The sequence below is a fragment of the Pleurodeles waltl genome, chromosome 4_2 (genome assembly GCF_031143425.1).
Source record: "Pleurodeles waltl isolate 20211129_DDA chromosome 4_2, aPleWal1.hap1.20221129, whole genome shotgun sequence".
NCBI classification, from domain to species: domain Eukaryota; kingdom Metazoa; phylum Chordata; class Amphibia; order Caudata; family Salamandridae; genus Pleurodeles; species Pleurodeles waltl.
Genome location: NC_090443.1, coordinates 186,730,168 through 186,751,573, shown reverse-complemented (window position 1 = coordinate 186,751,573; position 21,406 = coordinate 186,730,168). Strand labels below are relative to the sequence as shown.

Genomic DNA, 21,406 nt, shown 5'->3' with positions numbered 1-21,406 from the left:
TAATGTTGCATTTGCTAAGTTCGAAACCACCCTATGCGCAGAATGCAACGGCACCTCCGCAACCTCTAGTTGCACAACCAGTGGTTGCATTGCCTCCTGCTCCTCCCCAGCACCCACCAGCTATTCTTCAGTTGGTTCCTATTCCTCCGGTGCAGCCTTCTCAAGGGCCACCGGCTTTGACATCTGCTCTGCCTTTACTTCCTACAACTTTGACTATTATAGCGACTACCACTCCTGGTATTGTTTCTGATACTGCTTCTGTCTCTGCCTTGTCTCATTCTGTTTTTCCTCCTGTTCATTTGTCAACCTCTCCCTCTATCCGTCAGAGAATGACAAACACTGTGACTAGTCTTTTATCCCCTCTCTTTGGGTCATTAGCTTCGACCCCAGTTACAGAGCGTAAGCAATTGCGTAGCCAATTGCCTGATGGTATGGAGAAATTATTTGGCGCATAAATGGGTTACTGAACCAGCGAGATATGAACTAGAGTCTGTTATGGATGTCTTCCATCAGTGGGAAGAACCAAAACAGAGATACGTTTTTGAGAAAATGTGTACTTTTCTTTCTGAGGATTTAGAGGAAAATGGTTTGGAGCCCAATCCGCCTAAGTTGTGTCGTGTACGGTTTGATTTTTCGACAGGTTTGATTGTGGGTTCAGATGTCGAGAAAGCAGTTGCGACGTTATTGTCGTTTAGGACTGAAGGTGTTTCCAGGTTATTGTTTAAATATGATTCTTCTGCTAAAAAGAAAGGGAAACAGTACCCCATGAGAGAAGTTCCCCCACAGTGGAGGGAAGGGGACCCAAATGCTAATCCACCTGTCCTGCCTCACTTCCAGCGTGTATGGGTACACGTTCCATGGAAGCGAGCTGAAGTTTTAGCCCTTAAGCAGACATTGCCTGATCCCCGTAAGAACCCTACAGGATATTACAAGGAATTGTCACAGACTGCGGGGTCTTGCATTATGAATTTAGCGGACATAGACATGTTGTTTGGGAATGTTGTTCCACAGCCTTTATGGGGAAAGATTCGCCATGCAGACCATGCTCAAGAATTAGGTGACACATGGGCTAATATTGCTGCTGCAGATGCCCGACAAATTGGTGGTGCTAAACCTGAGCCTTTAGTGACAGAACTTCCTGGTAGAATTATTGATTACATGAAAACTATAATGCCTGCGATGCGTGTAAACTGGGATAAATTGTCTGCATGTAAGCAAAAGAAAGAAGAAACGGTATCAGATTTCTTCACCAGGTTTGAAGAAACGTTTGTGGACCACAGTGGTCAAGATATGAGCACGGAAGGTGGTCAACGTTTGTTCGTCGATAAATTTGTGCATAATCTGCTTCCTGAGTTGTGTAAAAAGTTAAAAGATTCAGAAAGTTCTTGGGCAGTTTCCTCTTCAGCGCAGATATTGGCTACTGCACAGTACTACGAAAATAGAGATAAAGATGAGAGAGATAGAATAGAGAAGAAAACAAAAGATTTGAAAACGAAGGTTCTGTTACAACAAGCGTACCCGCCACATGGTGGTCAGAATAGTGGTGTACAGAACAACTATCAGAATAACTATCAGCCCCAACCGTTTCAGAGAAACTCGCAAAGAGCCGAGTATGCTCAACCACGTATCCCAGTAGGTCCCAATCAGTGTTCATATTGCAAGGAAGAGGGTCATTTCAAGTATAGTTGCCCTGCTTTGCTGCAGCGCGCAAATGGTACTTCCGGTTTAAGAGGTCGAGGTGTTCCACAAGCACCTAGAGGAAGAGGACGTGGATATGTTCCCCAGAACGCGCGCCCATTCCTCCCTCAAAACTCAATGAACAGATTTGATCAACAAGTTAATGCATCCGGTAGGACGGCTCAGTACTATACTGATGATTACTATACAGAGGGTGAGCATTTGGACAGTAATGATTGCTAGGACAGCCATCGACAAAGAGAGGGAGTTGTTTCAGTTCCAGTAGATCAGAGTGGGCCTTATGTTGAGGTGATTGCATCAGGTGTGTCAGAACCTTTTCTGTTGGATACTGGTGCTACCAAGAGTTCTATTATGCACTCAAAACTCCCTGGCGCACCTTTGTCTGGCGAAACAAATGTATCAGTAGGTTTTTCCGGCGCCCCAGTTAGAAATCCGATTTCTAACCCTATATCTCTTTCTGTTGGACCTTGTAAATTTGAAACACCCCTTATTTTGACGACAGGTTGTGGCGAGAACTTGTTAGGATTAGATTTGTTAAAAAGATTGTATGCGACATTGTATTGCTCTCCTTCTGGAGAGCAACTCACATTGGGTAGGAAAGTGGTTTCACCAATGTATTTGTCAAAGGACAGATTTCCACCAGAATTTTCGTCTCTTCCTAATACTCTTTGGGCTACTGGACCTAATGATGTAGGTCTTTTGGAAATTCAGCGATATGTGATAACATTAAAAGCCAATGTTAAAATGCCACGTATTCCCCAATACAAGATCTCTAGTGAAGGGGAAAAAGCGTTGATGGCAATTATTCGTGATCTGATTGAGAAGGATGTAATTGAAGAGACAAGAGGCAACGTTTGCAATAGTCCTGTTTTGCCTGTCTTGAAGCACACTGACCCTACTCAGCCACCTGTTTATAGGTTTGTAATTGATCTTAGAGAGGTGAACAAAATAGTTGTTCCACAGTTTCCAGTCGTCCCCGATATCACTGCATTGTTGACAATGATTCCGGCTTCAGCCACTTGGTTCTCAGTAATAGACCTGAAGAATGCTTTCTTCAGCATCCCTATTGCAGAAGAGAGCAGGGACATTTTTGGCTTCAATTTGGGAGGACGAAGCTTCAGATTTAAGAGAGCTCCTCAAGGCTATTGTGAAAGTCCATCCATCTATAGTCAGGCTTTGAAAGCACAACTTGACACTCTTATGTTACCTGATGGCGCCACTCTCATTCAATATGTCGATGATTTGCTAGTTGCCGCAGATACTAAGGAGATCTGCAAAGAAGCAACATTGTCATTATTGCGTCATTTGTCTGATTTACACCACAAAGTGTCCCTTTCAAAGTTACAGTATTGTCAAAAAGAAGTGACCTATTTAGGTCATCTCTTTTCGAAGGAGGGAAGGCAACTGACCCCAGAGAGAATCAGAGCTGTTGCCGCAATGAGTGTGCCAAGAACACAAAGAGAAGTGCGTGCTTTCTTGGGTATTACATCATATTGCAGACAATGGATACCTAATTTTTCGTTAATAGCCAAACCCTTGGTGGCATTAACTTGTAAAGATATACTGAATCCCGTCCCATGGTCTGAAGATTGTCAGAAAAGTTTTGTCGAATTACGTGATGCATTATGTTCAGCTCCTGTGTTGGGTACCCCCAACTACAGCAAGCCTTTTACATTGTATGTCCATGAGAAAGAAGGTTGTGCGTTAGCAGTTTTGACACAACAGTTTGGAGACAGGGAGCGTCCATGCGCCTATTTCTCTTCAACCTTAGACCCAGTAGCTAAGGCACTACCGAGCTGCTTAAGAGCGGCAGCGGCAGCTGCTGTTTCTATCCGACAGTCTGCTGGTTTAGTGATGAATAACACATTAGTCGTAATGGTTCCACATGCAGTGGACACGTTGTTAAACAGAACCAAGACACAGCATTTAACTAGTGCTCGATTGTCAGGTTACGAGTTGACATTGTTAGCAAGCCATGTACATATAAAAAGATGCACTACACTTAACCCAGCTACGTTATTGCCAATTGTGATGGAGTTAGATACTTCTGAACAACATGATTGTCTCCGTAGAACAGAAGAGGAAACGAAAGGGAGAATAGACCTTCTGGACACTCCCATTGCAAAGAGTGATGGTACTTTGTGGGTGGATGGTTCATGCTTTAAGCTCCCGAATGGTGACACGACTGCGGCGTATGCTGTGACAACTTTGTGTACGATTGTTGAAGCTGCACGTATCCCACATAATTCAGCCCAAGCAGCTGAGTTAATAGCCCTAACAAGAGCATGTACAGTATCAAAAGGAATGAAAGTGACTATCTATACCGATAGCCAATATGCGTTTGGTGTGGCCCATAGTTTTGGGCGTTTGTGGAAGGAACGTGGGTTCCTGACCTCGCATGGAACTAAAATACAGCATGGTCAGTTGGTAAATGAGCTCCTTGATTCACTTACTTTACCGTTGCAAGTTGCGATTGTGAAGTGTAGCGCACATAAAAAGGTGACTGATGATGTTGGTCGTGGGAATGCATTTGCTGACGAGGTCGCAAAAGAAACGGCAAGGAATGTGATGAGCCGAATGTATGTCGCGAGCCCTGCAAGATGGATTGGTGATGTTGGAATGTGTGAAGACACAATAGAAAGCGTGAAATCGATTCAAGCTGAAGCCACAGAGAGAGAATTGAATGTGTGGAGAGAAAGAACGGGTAAATTGGATGCGAATGGTTGTTGGGTCGAGTTGTCAGAACATCAGAGATGGTTGCTACCCGATTCGTATGTGCTTGCAGTAGTTACAATGGCTCATGGAATGGCTCACATCAGTGTGAAAGGAATTTGTAAGTTGTTGGCCCCAGTATGGCAAAATGCAGGAATTTCCAAGTGCGCAGAAAATGTAGTTAAAAATTGCATGGTATGCCTGAAACACAACCCTGGTAGAGGAACCCCAACTCCAGCTGGTCATTTTGCACCTCCTACGTATCCGTTTGAGGTTTTGCAGCTAGATTTCATCCACATGGAGAGGTGCAACAACTTAAAATATGTACTCGTTGTTTTTTGTGCCTTTTCAAGATGGGTGGAAGCCTATCCCCTAAAAGACAATACTGCGCTATCCACAGCCAAAGCCCTTGTGAAAGAGTTCTTCCCTAGGTTTGGAATGCTGAGAATGATCTGGAGTGACAATGGAAGTGAATTTGTGGGTCAAGTGATGAAGAAAGTATGCGAAGGGCTAGGCATCAACCAAAAGTTTCACGCTGCAAATCACCCCCAATCAGCTGGATTAGTGGAGTGCTATAACGGCACTCTAAAGCTAAAATTGGCCAAGATACAAGCGAGCTCTGGTCTCAAATGGCCTGACGCTCTACCCTTAGCACTCCTATCAACCAGAATGACTGTGCATTCACGAGTGAAACTTAGTCCTTACGAAATAGTCTTTGGCCGCCCGGCCAATATATGGGGAGTGCCTAGGCCCAAGAAATTCAGCGAGATAGAGCATCCTGTCTTGCTTGACTATCTGTATGAATTGACGGCTAAATTGCGTGTCTTACATCAACAGGTCCACAACACCTTGCCTCCGGTCTCTGAATCTCCAGGTCATCCCATTGAGCCTGGATCCTGGGTTTTAATAAAGAACTTTCAGCGAACCAAAAACGAGCAGCCCAGGTGGACCGGACCGCACCTCGTTCTTCTCTCCACAAGATCAGCTGTTCGAGTAGAAGGGAAGAAACACTGGATCCATGGGACCCATTGCAAAAGGGTACCCCTACCTCTGACATGTGACCAGTGGGTCCAGGAAGGTATCGCCGACTCAGAGACTGAAACCGTGCCACGTTTTTGCCTTTCAGCGATGCACGAATAAAAGGAACACTCACTGAGAAAGAAAGTGATGACATTTTACAATCAGCAGTATCACCGTCAGTCCGATTGGACACTACAGAACCTGAACACCTTTTTCAGGACCACACGATACCTGGGACTAACCGTTATAATCTACGACCAAGAATAAAGGACAAATAAAACAGTTTACTTTTCTTCTCTTTAACAAAGTTCTCCAATATGGAAAATTATTTTTGAATGACTTTTTGCTTTTTGTATTTTTTGAACCTCCATCTGGGTTCAGCTGTAGGATCGTGGCTGAAAAGACTTAGGGGGGTAGCCTGTGGACACAAGGTCTACAGGTCTGGTTTGTTCTAGGGCGGCCTGGAACATTCAGAACACTCCTAAGTGAAGTAAACCAACCGCCACGAGCGGCAACGGTTAGAGGATGGAATCTTTCCAAAATGGAGAACATGTTGAAAGACTGAGTTTCAAGAAGAGAATATGTGAAACGATAACCAGGAAACGGTTTTTGCTGCTGTGCATTTTTATGTTATTTAGTATACTTATGTTTTTTATAGGATATATTTTATTCTGTTTTAATGTGATATTGGCACCCACTACCTCGTCTGCACCTCCTCCTTCCACTGTTTCCCCACATTCTTTTCAACTCCTCCCTAAACATGAATCTGCTAGGAGACTAGAGTTCATTAATAACTCCTTCATCCAGCTTTTGCACCAACACCAACTAGTGATAAATACAACTAACTGTTGGGTGTGTGGCCTTATGCCTCACACAGCAGATAAAGGTATCCCTTATCTGATCCTGCCTTTTAGCCACAATGGTTCCGTGTGGGCATTCAGAACGATATTCATCTATGCACACTACCCCCTACGTTTTGCGGAAGACAACCCTAAGAAAAATGCTTTGGTTAAAGGAATCATAGACATGATGAAGGACAATATCTCCTACGAGACTATCCCCAGAGATGAGACAATGGCATATATAGGATGGAACATGACCGGATATGAAGCCACAATGAATGAGAAACAGCAAGCTAAGATATCTTCCCTGATTTGGGTTGTACCCCATCAGGGTCACCTGTGTCTGCAAGGTACTGGCAAGAATCCCAGAGCTCAGCTAGGGGAAAGCGTCTGCACTGAGACATATGTCTTCGCATCTCAGACCTCCCCTCCGCTTTTGGCAGCTAAGGGTACCTATTTCATCTGCCATGATAGAGCCTTTACATGGTTGCCCCCTGACTTTTCGGGCACATGCTTCGTTTCGTTCCTGTTGCCCCCTACCTACACAGCAGCGGCAGATTACCACAAGACAAGGATAGTTAGAGGCGTCTTCAGTGAAGAAGACACTGCAGGACAAGAATTTGGGGACTTCGTAAAGGGTTTTCTGCCGTTCTGGGGACAAATAAGTAACAGCAGGAGTATAAGGCAATTGATAAGAGTGGTTGAATCCACTGTGGCTGAAACCGCTGGTGCCCTTGGTAACTTGACTGCTGAGCTCCAGTCGGATCGTCTTATGGCCCTTCAGAACAGGGTTGCATTAGATGTCATACTTGCAGACCGGGGTGGAGTATGTACATTGATCCAGTCGAGTTGCTGTGTTTTTGTCCCAGATAACGCTCCAACAGTATACCAGGCCATCTCCAAACTGCATAGAATTTCCGAATCTATTCATTTAGATAAAGGAGATTGGTCATTAATGGGATGGCTCTGGGAACTGATATCAGCATGGGGATGGAAGATTCTGATGGTCATTGGGATGATCTTGGCCATTCTTTTCCTGTTCTGTCTATGCGTGCAGTGTGCTCCTGCGATATGTGGCCTCTGTGTTACATCATGCATAAGGAAACCTGCACCAAGAGACGAGCTAAATACTAGGATGATGTTACAGCAACATCTCAACGACTTTAGAAACATAGACCTGGACTCAGATTAGCATGAGAATAGGTTTATTGCCTATGTAAGGGCAAAAGGAGGGTTTGTGGTTCTAAAAATTCTGGACCCATGTAATCTGCTTTGCCACAGCAGTACGATTTTAGTATCAAAAGACCGATAGTGACTAGTACACTAAGCATGAGCATTTTCGCTCAATTCCAGCAGCGTTTTCACCTCAAAATCGCCATTTTTCGTCCTGCACTCGTGGCTCCCATTTTATACACGACAGCCATTTTAAAAGTTGCCCTCACATAGGCTTATAATACAGTCAGATTTGATTCCAAGGACACGTACACCTTGATTGACTTTTCTCTGACCTGGGCAAGCTGGAACCATTGCCTCAGGCCAAACCTGTTTGGTCAGTCCCTCTCCCAGTGGCCGAATCAGATAGCATCAAGGCACACCAGGCCATAAAACCCTTATTATCGCTCACACACCCTGCCTAACTTGCTCACACCTGCACCTGCTCTTTTCTTCTTCTTACTTTACGAGGGGGAGGTGCCCGTTTTTATTGGGGGTCCACACTTATCTGATGTGAAATTCTAGGCCTTGCCGGGTAATTTATTATGGGTTGGATGACATGAAATATGAGGTTTCATCATGACACTGTTTTTTCCTTTGTAGGGAAAACATGTGAATGACCAACCAAAATGTCAAGAATGTTTGCCTGAAGCTTAAAAAACTGTATATAAGGAAACCTGACTTTGCATTGAAAGACAGTCTCCTGAGAACATACAAGTCGTGCTGTTGTACTTCTAGGACGCCTGTCAATTGGTTGCAGCCAATAAATTCGATCTTTGACTTCACCTAGAAGACTCTGAGTTTCTGTAGTCTGAATCAGGAAAGTACCCGAGGTCTTTGGGTGTACCCTGGCACCGCTGGGTTACCGGATCAGTACCGGTTCTGAAAAACCCAGTACCTCAGAACACCCTTATAATTCCCTAGTATATGGTACTGAGGTACCCAGGGTATTGGGGTTCAAGGAGATCCCTATGGGCTGCAGCATTTCTTTTGCCACCCATAGGGAGCTCTGACAATTCTTACACAGGCCTGCCACTGCAGCCTGAGTGAAATAACGTCCACGTTATTTCACAGCCATTTTACACTGCACTTAAGTAACTTATAAGTCACCTATATGTCTAACCTTTACCTGGTAAAGGTTGGGTGCTAAGTTACTTAGTGTGAGGGCACCCTGGCACTAGCCAAGGTGCCCCCACATTGTTCAGGGCCAATTCCTCGGACTTTGTGAGTGCGGGGACACCATTACACGTGTGCACTACATATAGGTCACTACCTATATGTAGCTTCACAATGGTAACTCCGAATATGGCCATGTAACATGTCTATGATCATGGAATTGCCCCCTCTATACCATCCTGGCATAGTTGGCACAATCCCATGATCCCAGTGGTCTGTAGCACAGACCCTGGTACTGACAAACTGCCTTTTCAGGGGTTTCACTGCAGCTGCTGCTGCTGCCAACCCCTCAGACAGGCTTCTGCCCTCCTGGGGTCCAGCCAGGCCTGGCCCAGGATGGCAGAACAAAGGACTTCCTCTGAGAGAGGGTGTTACACCCTCTCCCTTTGGAAAATGGTGTGAAGGCAGGGGAGGAGTAGCCTCCCCCAGCCTCTGGAAATGCTTTCATGGGCACATTTGGTGCCCATTTCTGCATAAGCCAGTCTACACCGGTTCAGGGACCCCTTAGCCCTGCTCTGGAGCGAAAATGGACAAAGGAAAGGGGAGTGACCACTCCCCTGACCTGTACCTCCCCTGGGAGGTGCCCAGAGCTCCTCCAGTGTGCTCCAGACCTCTGCCATCTTGGAAACAGAGGTGCTGCTGGCACACTGGACTGCTCTGAGTGGCCAGTGCCACCAGGTGACGTCAGAGACTCCTTCTGATAGGCTCCTTCAGGTGTTGCTAGCCTATCCTCTCTCCTAGGTAGCCAAACCCTCTTTTCTGGCTATTTAGGGTCTCTGTCTCTGGGGAACCTTTAGATAATGAATGCAAGAGCTCATCCGAGTTCCTCTGCATCTCTCTCTTCACCTTCTGCCAAGGAATCGACTGCTGACCGCGCTGGAAGCCTGCAAAACTGCAACAAAGAAGCAAAGACGACTGCTGCAACTCTGTAACGCTGATCCTGCCGCCTTCTCGACTGTTTTCCTGGTGGTGCATGCTGTGGGGGTAGTCTGCCTCCTCTCTGCACTAGAAGCTCAGAAGAAATCTCCCGTGGGTCGACGGAATCGTCCCCCTGCAACCGCAGGCACCAAAGAACTGCATCACCGGTCCCCTGGGTCTCCTCTCAGCACGACGAGCGAGGTCCCTTGAATCCAGCAACTCTGTCCAAGTGACTCCCACAGTCCAGTGACTCTTCAGTCCAAGTTTAGTGGAGGTAAGTCCTTGCCTCCCCACGCCAGACTGCATTGCTGGGAACCGCGACTTTTGCAGCTACTCCGGCCTCCGTGCACTTCCGGCGGAAATCCTTTCTGCACAGTCCAGCCTTGGTCCACGGCACTCTAACCTGCATTGCACGACCTCCTAAGTTGTTCTCCGGCGACGTGGGACTCCTTTGTGCAACTTTGGGTGAGCACCGTTTCACGCATCCTCGTAGTGCCTGTTTCTGGCACTTGTGCGGGAGCTGCCTGCTGCTGAGAGGGCTCCTTGTCTTGCTCGACGTCCCTCTGTCCCCTGACGCAATTGGCGACATCTGGTCCCTCCTGGGCCACAGCAGCATCCAAAAACCCTTACCGCACGATTTGCCGCTAGCAAGGCTTGTTGGCGGTATTTCGGCGGGAAAACACTTTTGCACGACTCTCCAGGGCGTGAGGGATCCGTCCTCCAAAGGGGAAGTCTCTAGCCTTTGTCGTTCCTGCAGAAACCTAAGCTTCAACTGTCCAGTAGCAGCTTCTTTGCACCCACAGCTGGCATTTCCTGGGCATCTGCCCATCTCCGACTTGCTTGTGACTTTTGGACTTGGTCCCCTTGTTCCACAGGTACCCTCGACTGGAAATCCATCGTTGTTGCATTGCTGGTTTGTGTCTTTCCTGCAGAATTCCCCTATCACGACTTCTATGTCCTTTGGGGAACTTTAGTGCACTTTGCACTCACTTTTCAGGGTCTTGGGGTGGGCTATTTTTCTAACCCTTACTATTTTCTAATAGTCCCAGCGACCCTCTACAAGGTCACATAGGTTTGGGGTCCATTCGTGGTTCGCATTCCACTTTTGGAGTATATGGTTTGTGTTGCCCCTATCCCTATGTGTCCCCTTTGCATCCTATTGTAACTATACATTGTTTGCACTGTTTTCTAAGACTATACTGCATATTTTTGGTATTGTGTACATATATCTTGTGTATATTTGCTATCCTCATACTGAGGGTACACTCTGAGATACTTTGGCATATTGTCATAAAAACTAAAGTACCTTTATTTTTAGTATAACTGTGTATTGTGTTTTCTTATGATATTGTGCATATGACACTAAGTGGTACTGTAGGAGCTTCACTCGTCTCCTAGTTCAGCCTAAGCTGCTCTGCTAAGCTACCATTATCTATCAGCCTATGCTGCTAGACACCCTATACACTAATAAGGGATAACTGGGCCTGGTGCAAGGTGCAAGTACCCCTTGGTACTCACTACAAGCCAGTCCAGCCTCCTACATCACTTGCACAATATCATAAGAAAACACAATACACAGATATACTAAAAATAAAGGTACTTTATTTTTATGACAATATGCCAAAGTATCTCAGTGAGTACCCTCAGTATGAGGATAGCAAATATACACAAGATATATGTACACAATACCAAAATATGCAGTAATAGCAATAGAAAACAGTGCAAACAATGTATAGTCACAATAGAATGCAATGGCGGCAAATAGGGATAGGGGCAACACAAACCATATACTCTAGAAGTGGAATGTGAACCACGAATGGACCCCAAACCTATGTGACCTTGTAGAGGGTCGCTGGGACTGTAAGAAAACAGTGAGGGTTAGAAAAATAGCCCACCCGAAGACCCTGAAAAGTGGGTACAAAGTGCACCTAAGTTCCCCAAAGAGCACAGAAGTAGTGCTAGGGGAATTCTGCAAGGAGGACCAACACCAGCAATGCAAGAATGATGGATTTCCTTACGAGAGTACCTGTGGAACAAGGGGACCAAGTCCAAAAGTCACGATCAAGTCGGGAGTGGGCAGATGCCCAGGAAATGCCAGCTGTGGGTGCAAAGAAGCTGCCACCTGATGGTAGAAGCTGTGGATTCTGCAAGAACGACAAGGGCTAGAAACGTCCCCTTTGGAGGATGGATGTCCCACGTCGTGAAGAGTCGTGCAGAGGTGTTTCCGTGCAGAAAGACCGCAAACAAACCTTGCTAGCTGCAAGGGTCGCGGTTAGGGTTTTGGATGCTGCTGTGGCCCAGGTGGGACCAGAATGTCACCAATTGCGTGAGGAGACAGAGGGGGCGTCCAGCAAGACAAAGAGCCCACTCAGAAGGAAGCAGCACCCACAGAAGTGCCAGAACAGGCACTACGAAGTGGAGTGAACCGGATCTTACCCGAAGTCACAAAAGAGAGTCCCACGATGCCGGAGGACAACTCAGGAGGTCGTGCACTGCAGGTTAGAGTGCCGGGGACCCAGGCCTGGCTGTGCACAAAGGAAATCCTGGAAGAGAGCACAGGAGCCGGAGCAGCTGCAAAACACGCGGTTCCCAGCAATGCAGTCTAGCGTGGGGAGGCAAGGACTTACCTCCACCAAACTTGGACTGAAGAGTCACTGGACTGTGGGAGTGTAGGAGGCTGGACTGGCTTGTAGTGAGTACCAAGGGGTACTTGCACCTTGCACCAGGCCCAGTTATCCCTTATTAGTGTATAGGGTGTCTAGCAGCATAGGCTGATAGATAATGGTAGCTTAGCAGAGCAGCTTAGGCTGAACTAGGAGACGTGTGAAGCTACTACAGTACCACTTAGTGTCATATGCACAATATCATAAGAAAACACAATACACAGTTATACTAAAAATAAAGGTACTTTATTTTTATGACAATATGCCAAAGTATCTCAGAGTGTACCCTCAGTGAGAGGATAGGAAATATACACAAGATATATATACACAATAGCAAAAATATGCAGTATAGTCTTAGAAAACAGTGCAAACAATGTATAGTTACAATAGGATGCAATGGGAACACATAGGGATAGGGGCAACACAAACCATATACTCCAAAAGTGGAATGCGAACCACGAATGGACCCCAAACCTACGTGACCTTGTAGAGGGTCGCTGGGACTATTAGAAAATAGTGAGAGTTAGAAAAATAACCCTCCCCAAGACCCTGAAAAGTGAGTGCAAAGTGCACTAAAGTTCCCCTAAGGATAAAGAAGTCGTGTTAGAGGAATAATGCAGGAAAGACACAAACCAACAATGCAACAACAATGGATTTCCAATCTAGGGTACCTGTAGAACAAGGGGACCAAGTCCAAAAGTCACAAGTAAGTCGGAGATGGGCCTATGCCCAGGAAATGCCAGCTGTGGATGCAAAGAAGCTTCTACTGGACAGAAGAAGCTGAGGTTTCTGCAGGAACGAAAAGGGCTAGAGACTTCCCCTTTGGTGGACTGATCTCTCTCGCTGTGGAGAGTTGTGCAAAAGTGTTTTCCCGCCGAAAGAACGCCAACAAGCCTTGCTAGCTGCAAATCGTGCGGTTAGCGTTTTTGGATGCTGCTGTGGCCCAGGAGGGACCAGGAGGTCGCAAATTGGACCAGGAGGTAGAGGGCACGTCGAGCAAGACAAGCAGCTCTCTTAGCAGCAGGTAGCACCTGGAGAAGGGCCAGAAACAGGCACTACAATGATGCGTGAAACAGTGCTCACCCGAAGTCGCACAAAGAAGTCCCACGTCGCCGGAGAACAACTTAGGAGGTCGTGCAATGCAGGTTAGAGTGCCGTGGACCCAGGCTTGGCTGTGCACAAAGGATTTCCGCCGGAAGTGCACAGGGGCCGGAGTAGCTGCAAAAGTCACGGTTCCCAGCAATGCAGTCTAGCGAGGTGAGGTAAGGACTTACCTCCACCAAACTTGGACTGAAGAGTCACTGGACTGTGGGAGTCACTTGGACAGAGATGCTGGATTCGAGGGACCTCGCTCGTCGTGCTGAGAGGAGACCCAAGGGACCGGTAATGCAGCTTTTTGGTGCCTGCGGTTGCAGGGGGAAGATTCCGTCGACCCACAGGAGATTTCTTCGGAGCTTCTAGTGCAGAGAGGAGGCAGACTACCCCCACAGCATGCACCACCAGGAAAACAGTCGAGAAGGCGGCAGGATCAGCGTTACAGAGTTGCAGTAGTCGTCTTTGCTACTATGTTGCAGGTTTGCAGGCTTCCAGCGCGGTCAGCAGTCGATTCCTTGGCAGAAGGTGAAGAGAGAGATGCAGAGTAACTCGGATGAGCTCTTGCATTCGTTATCTAAAGTTTCCCCAGAGACAGAGACCCTAAATAGCCAGAAAAGAGGGTTTGGCTACCTAGGAGAGAGGATAGGCTAGCAACACCTGAAGGAGCCTATCAGAAGGAGTCTCTGTTGTCACCTGGTGGCACTGGCCACTCAGAGCAGTCCAGTGTGCCAGCAGCACCTCTGTTTCCAAGATGGCAGAGGTCTGGAGCACACTGGAGGAGCTCTGGACACCTCCCAGGGGAGGTGCAGGTCAGGGGTGTGGTCACTCCCCTTTCCTTTGTCCAGTTTCGCGCCAGAGCAGGGCTAAGGGGTCCCCTGAACCGGTGTAGACTGGCTTATGCAGAATTGGGCACCTCTGTGCCCAAGAAAGCATTTCCAGAGGCTGGGGGAGGCTACTCCTCCCCTGCCTTCACACCATTTTCCAAAGGGAGAGGGTGTAACACCCTCTCTCAGAGGAAGTCCTTTGTTCTGCCATCCTGGGCCAGGCCTGGCTGGACCCCAGGAGGGCAGAAGCCTGTCTGAGGGGTTGGCAGCAGCAGCAGCTGCAGTGAAACCCCAGGAAAGGCAGTTTGGCAGTACCAGGGTCTGTGCTACAGACCACTGGGATCATGGGATTGTGTCAACTATGCCAGGATGGCATATAGGGGGTAATTCCATGATCATAGACATGTTACATGGCCATATTCGGAGTTACCATTGTGAAGCTACATATAGGTAGTGACCTATATGTAGTGCACGCGTGTAATGGTGTCCCCGCACTCACAAAGTCCGGGGAATTGGCCCTGAACAATGTGGGGGCACCTTGGCTAGTGCCAGGGTGCCCTCACACTAACTAACTTTGCACCTAACCTTTACCAGGTAAAGGTTAGACATATAGGTGACTTATAAGTTACTTAAGTGCAGTGTAAAATGGCTGTGAAATAACGTGGACGTTATTTCACTCAGGCTGCAGTGGCAGGCCTGTGTAAGAATTGTCAGAGCTCCCTATGGGTGGCAAAAGAAATGCTGCAGCCCATAGGGATCTCCTGGAACCCCAATACCCTGGGTACCTCAGTACCATATACTAGGGAATTATAAGGGTGTTCCCGTAAGCCAACGTAAATTGGTAAAAGTGGTCACTAGCCTGTTAGTGACAATTTGTACAGAGAGAGCATAACCACTGAGGTTCTGGTTAGCAGAGCCTCAGTGAGACAGTTAGGCAGCACACAGGGAACACATACATATAGGCCACAAACTTATGAGCACTGGGGTCCTGACTAGCAGGGTCCCAGTGACACATAACAAACATACTGAAAACATAGGGTTTTCACTATGAGCACTGGGCCCTGGCTGGCAGGATCCCAGTGAGACAGTGAAAACACCCTGACATACACTCACAGACAGGCCAAAAGTGGGGGTAACAAGGCTAGAAAGAGGCTACTTTCTCACACAACCCCCCCCAAACGAAGGACAATAAGTGGGGGTAACAAAGCTAGAAAGAGGCTACTTTCTCACACAGGGGGGCCATATTTATAAGACAGCATTTGTAGGAGGCTGGCCAGGCTTGTAGTGGGTACCAGAGGTACTTACACATTGTGCCAGGTCCAGTTATCCCTTATTAGTGTAGAAGAGGTGTGTCTAGCAGCTTAGGCTGATAGAAGGTAGCTATGGCAAAGCAGCTTAGGCTGAACTAGGAGACATGTAAAGCTCCTAGTATACCACTGGTGTCATATGCACAATATCATAAGAAAACACAATACACAGATATACTAAAAATAAAGGTACTTTATTTTTATGACAATATGCCAAAAGTATCTCAGTGAGTACCCTCAGTATGAGGAAGAGAAATATACACAAGATATATGTACACAAACCAATATTATGTAAGTAATAGCAAAAGGAAGTAATGCAAGCAATGTAAAGTTACAGTAGATTGCAATAGGAGCACATAGGTATAGGGGCAACACAAACCATATACTCCAAAAGTGGAGTGCGAACCACGAATGGACCCCAAACCTATGTGAGCTAGTAGAGGGTCACTGGGACTGTAAGAAAACAGTGAGGGTTAGAAAAATAGCCCACCCCAAGGCCCTGAAAGGTAGGTGTAAAGTGCACCTACAACCCCCAGAGAGCACAGAAGTTGTGGTAGGGGGATTCTGCAAGGAAAACCAACACCAGCAATGCAACAACAGTGGATTTCTGGACCTGAGTACCTGTAAGACAAGGGGACCAAGTCCAAGAGTCGCGATAGTGTAGAGAGTGGGCAGGAGCCCAGGAAATGCCAGCTGAGGGTGCAAGGAAGCTGCCACAGGATGGAAGAAGCTTGGTGTTTTGCAAGAACGAAGAGGACTAGGAACTTCCCCTTTGGAGGATGGATGTCCCACGTCAAGAAGAAGCTTGCAGAGGTGTTCCCACGCAGAAAGACCGCAAACAAGCCTTGCTAGCTGCAAGGTTCGCGGTTAGGGTTTTTGGATGCTGCTGTGGCCCAGGAGGGACCAGGATGTCGCCACTTGGATGAGGAGACAGAGGGGGGCACCCAGCAAGTCAGGGAGCCCTCACAGAAGCAGGCAGCACCCGCAGAAGTACCTGAACAACACTTAGAAGAAGTGGATCTCCTGGAACCCCAATACCCTGGGAACCTCAGTACCATATACTAGGGAATTATATGGGTGTACCAGTATGCCAATGTAAATTGGTGAAATTGGTCACTAGGCTGTTAGTGACAAATCTGGAAAGCAGAGAGAGCATAGCCACTGAGGTTCTGGTTAGCAGAGCCTCAATAAGACAGTTAGACATCACACAGGGAACACATACAGGGCACATACTTATGAGCACTGGGGCCCTGCCTGGCAGGGTCCCAGTGACACATAGACTAAAACAACATATATACAATGAAATATGGGGGTTATATGCCAGGCAAGATGGTACTTTCCTACAGCATTAAGCCACCAAAAGTGGCTTAGCGTCACCTTGTAACTATGGCACAGTGCACAGCACCACTGGAGTATCACAAAAAGTGACGCACCAGTGGTGCTAGGGGCTTGTAAATATGACCCTAAATGTGATTACCTTCGTCCTATGCTTCTATGTGGTTTGTTTCTTCTTTCACCTATCGATAAGCATATTACCAAATCAAGGAGAATGTAGACTGGATCACAAAACATTTTAGAGCCTGATTTACATTTCGGCGGACACATTACTCCGTCCCAACGGTGACGGATATTCCGTCCTTCAAAATATAAATCCTACAGGAAATAATAGAATTTATATTTCGGTGGATAAGATACCTGTCACCGTTATGACTGAGTAACCCATCCACTGAAATCTAAAACAGGCCCTTAGTCTGGTGCTGTTACCTTGGCGTTAAGACAGTAAGGCCCGTATTTATACTCCGTTTGCGCCGAATTAGCGTCGTTTTTTTCGACGCAAATTCGGCGCAAAACTAACGCCATATTTATACTTTGGCGTTAGACGCGTCTAGCGCCAAAGTTCCCGGAATGTGCGTCATTTTTTAGCGTGAACCCCTTCCTTGCGTTAATGATATGCAAGGGAGGCGTTCCCGTCTTAAAAAATGACTCCCAGGCCTTTACGTGGTATTTATACTCCCGGGCAAAAATGACGCCCGGGAGTGGGCGTGGCCAAAAACGGCGCATTTGCGCCGCTTTTTAACGCCTGGGTCAGGGATGGCGTTAAGGGACAAGTGGGCTCAAAATGAGCCCAGAGTGCCCTCCCCTGCCCCCAGGGACCCCCCCTGCCACCCTTGCCCACCCCAGGAGGACACCCAAGGACGGAGGGACCCATCCCATGGACATTAAGGTAAGTTCAGGTAAGTATTTTTTTTTTTTTTTTTTGTGGCATAGGGGGGCCTGATTTGTGCCCCCCTACATGCCACTATGCCCAATGACCATGCCCAGGGGACAGAAGTCCCCTGGGCATGGCCATTGGGCAAGGGGGCATGACTCCTATCTTTACAATGATAGGAGTCATGTTGATGGGGGATGGGCGTCGAAAATAAATGGCGCAAGTCGGGTTACGATGATTTTTTCGACGCAACCTGACTTGCCCCATTTTAAGACGCCCATGCGCCATTTTCCCCCTACGCCGGCGCTGCCTGGTGTACGTGGTTTTTCTCGCGCACACCAGGCAGCGCCGGTCTGCTTGCGCCGGCTAACGCCATTCAATAAATACGGCGCCCGCATGGTGCTTCAGAATGGCGTTAGCCGGCGCTAATTTTTTTGACGCAAAACTGCGTTAGCGCAGTTTTGCGTCAAAAAGTATAAATATGGCCCTAAGGCCCGTATTTATACTCTGTTTGCACCGAATTAGCGTCGTTTTTTTCGACGCAAATTCGGCGCAAAACTAACGCCATATTTATACTTTGGCGTTAGACGCGTCTAGCGCCAAAGTTCCCGGAATGTGCGTCATTTTTTAGCGTGAACCCCTTCCTTGCGTTAATGATATGCAAGGGAGGCGTTCCCGTCTTAAAAAATGACTCCCAGGCCTTTACGTGGTATTTATACTCCCGGGCAAAAATGACGCCCGGGAGTGGGCGTGGCCAAAAACGGCGCATTTGCGCCGCTTTTTAACGCCTGGGTCAGGGATGGCGTTAAGGGACAAGTGGGCTCAAAATGAGCCCAGAGTGCCCTCCCCTGCCCCCAGGGACCCCCCCTGCCACCCTTGCCCACCCCAGGAGGACACCCAAGGACGGAGGGACCCATCCCATGGACATTAAGGTAAGTTCAGGTAAGTATTTTTTTTTTTTTTTTTTGTGGCATAGGGGGGCCTGATTTGTGCCCCCCTACATGCCACTATGCCCAATGACCATGCCCAGGGGACAGAAGTCCCCTGGGCATGGCCATTGGGCAAGGGGGCATGACTCCTATCTTTACAATGATAGGAGTCATGTTGATGGGGGATGGGCGTCGAAAATAAATGGCGCAAGTCGGGTTACGATGATTTTTTCGACGCAACCTGACTTGCCCCATTTTAAGACGCCCATGCGCCATTTTCCCCCTACGCCGGCGCTGCCTGGTGTACGTGGTTTTTCTCGCGCACACCAGGCAGCGCCGGTCTGCTTGCGCCGGCTAACGCCATTCAATAAATACGGCGCCCGCATGACGCTTCAGAATGGCGTTAGCCGGCGCTAATTTTTTTGACGCAAAACTGCGTTAGCGCAGTTTTGCGTCAAAAAGTATAAATACGGCCCTAAGTGGTACAGACACCATTTACTAATGTACTTTAAAAGCAGTTTTAGGAAGTGATAATATGTGGCAATGATAATTATGCATATTTGTTGTGTTGCATATTGTTGTGGAAGTAATGTGTTACTGTGTTTTATTATTGCATTGTACTATTGCAAAGTGCTCATTTTATGTGATATGGCCCAAAGAACATTGTGTCAACTTTGATCAGATTAAACCTTGCTCCATTGCAATTCACTGACTGCCTAACTAAAGTAATGTACCAACATCATAACACTTGTTGTTGAAGTGAGCAATCACCGCTTGCATAATGTAAGGCATGAATATGTTTCAGGTGGACCATGAAACTTCTGTGTTCTGGTGAAGTAGTTGACAGGGCCTTCAAGATAGAGATCTTTTCATGGTGTATGAATAGAGGAAGAACTGAGATTGAGTTCAGTTTAATGCGTAGCCCTGTCGACTTCATAAAAGAACCCGTAGCCATGGAGTAAACTAGCACTCCTCGATGTTGTCTATTGAATGATGATGAGTATTGTTCTTAATGAAAAACAGCTTATTTACAATGACCTTTGCAAAAGGGTACATTACAAGATTAAAGTCCAGGGTAATTAAACCAATATGATTGCAGATTGTTATCAAGAACTAGTCTCATGTGAGGTGACAACTTTCTCACTGAAGGCGCAGGACAATAGGGGTCTATTGACAAAGGTATATTTACACAAGTAAATCTACATATGTAATTTTACTCTTATAGTTTGTAGTACCTTTACTATATTTGGCCATTCACCATTTCAAAGGGTATATTTACTTCAATGTGTCTCCACTCCCTGAAACCTGTGGATGGAGCACAACTGATGAAGGCAGTCTCTCTATGGCAAAATAATAAGGATAGAAACAAGACCCCCAACACAAGAAACAAGTTCCCCGCCTGCATGACCAAAGCTGCAAACTGGATGAAAGTCAGCTGTCTCAAGCTCAGTATCAAAAAGACTGAAGTAATGATCTTCGACAAGAACACCTCACCACACCTGGGTCAATGGAAAGAATGTCACAGCCTACTGGGCTCTGACTAGCAGGGAAGAGAAATTCAGAGGGTGAAGGTGGAGAGCTAGCCCAAGAGCTAGCCCAAGATACTCTGAAGGGCCCTAAGTGTGTGTGTGTGTGTGTGTGTGGTGGGGGTAATTGATACTGATCTAAAGTCTCACCAGTTAGAAACCAGGTCTGTGGCAGCAGTGGACATGGGAGGACTGGTGTCAAGCAGTGTAGGTGACTCCTAGTCAAATGTTGTGGCATGCTGATTCAAACACTTGGAAGCATGGGTCTGAGGTACTATTGGGGTGGGCCTGGCGGTGGTGGTGACTTGTGGACATTATACACATATTTGTGAGGTTTCTAACAAAAAGAACTAAAAAAAAGAACACACCATGGGACTCCAATTGGTGGGTAGCCGAACACCCAACCCACACCAGGAATCTAGGAATAATCATCGTCGGCAACTCAACATGACTGTGTATGTCAAGTCAACGTTGCCACTCCATTATGCTCCCCTGGAGGGAACCAAGAAAATATCTCAAATTTGCAGTTATGTTTTTTCTTGGAAAAAGTGCTGCTCAAGAATGGTTTTTTCCTACCAATGACATCAGTTGCTATGTTAGGACCACCATCTGCCCAGCTTTTAAGAAGAAGCAGAGTAAAAAAAGAAAATCATTTTTTCATCACAGCTTTTGTATTTTCTTTCTGGTAGTGCCCAATTTTTTGCAGCTTCAACATACTTTCAGTTTGTGGTGGAAACAGACGTGAAGATGCTGAGGAAGATCTTCAAATGGCTCCCAAGCAACACTACAAAAAGTGTCACTTCCGACCTAGCCCACAGCAAGTTGGACTATGCGAACACCATGTATGCCGGGATCACCAACCATCTCACTAGAACAAATCCAAAACTCAGCAGTCAGACTCATCCTCAATCCCCCACAAGGAACTCACATCACACCACAACTCAGGGAGCTCCCCAGACTGCACTACTCAGGCCCCATCTACCTAAACAGTTGCCTCTCTTTCCACTCACCACCTAGACACCTCCACTCAGCAAGCCCGCTATTGGTACACATCCCACCCATATACAGAACCAGATCAGGAGGATGGACGTTCTCTTACGTTGCTCCTAAAGCATGAAACTGCCTGTTATTCCACTTAAGAGCCTCCTCCTCTCTTCCTGAATTCTGCAAGAAGCCGAAGACCCAGCTTTTCAATTAATCAGTTTACCGTAGGCAGGGTTAGGCAGACATGCCTGTGCCAGGATACCTCGTGACTGATAGTGCACTTTACAATTA

General features: G+C 47.0%; 1 long non-coding RNA gene across 1 annotated transcript in view; it reads right to left on the bottom strand.

Annotated features, from left to right (window-relative positions):
• Positions 1 to 21,406, bottom strand: part of LOC138294111 (uncharacterized) — a 130,423-nt gene that overhangs the window by 30,342 nt on the left and 78,675 nt on the right. The gene's annotated exons all lie outside the window — the stretch shown is intronic.